Below are 210 nucleotides of genomic sequence, written 5' to 3' on the forward strand. Positions count from 1 at the left end.
TCAACACACAGAAATCCCTTGCATTCCTATACACTAATAATGAGAAAATAGAGAAATTAAGGAAACAATTCCATTCACCATTGCAACAAAAAGAATAAAATACTTAGGGCTATATCTACCTAAAGAAACTAAAGACCTATATATAGAAAACTATAAAACACTGGTGAAAGAAATCAAAGAGGACACTAATAGATGGAGAAATATACCATG

Source organism: Bison bison, unplaced genomic scaffold (assembly GCF_000754665.1).
Source record: "Bison bison bison isolate TAMUID 2011002044 unplaced genomic scaffold, Bison_UMD1.0 scf7180017864518, whole genome shotgun sequence".
NCBI lineage: Eukaryota > Metazoa > Chordata > Mammalia > Artiodactyla > Bovidae > Bison > Bison bison.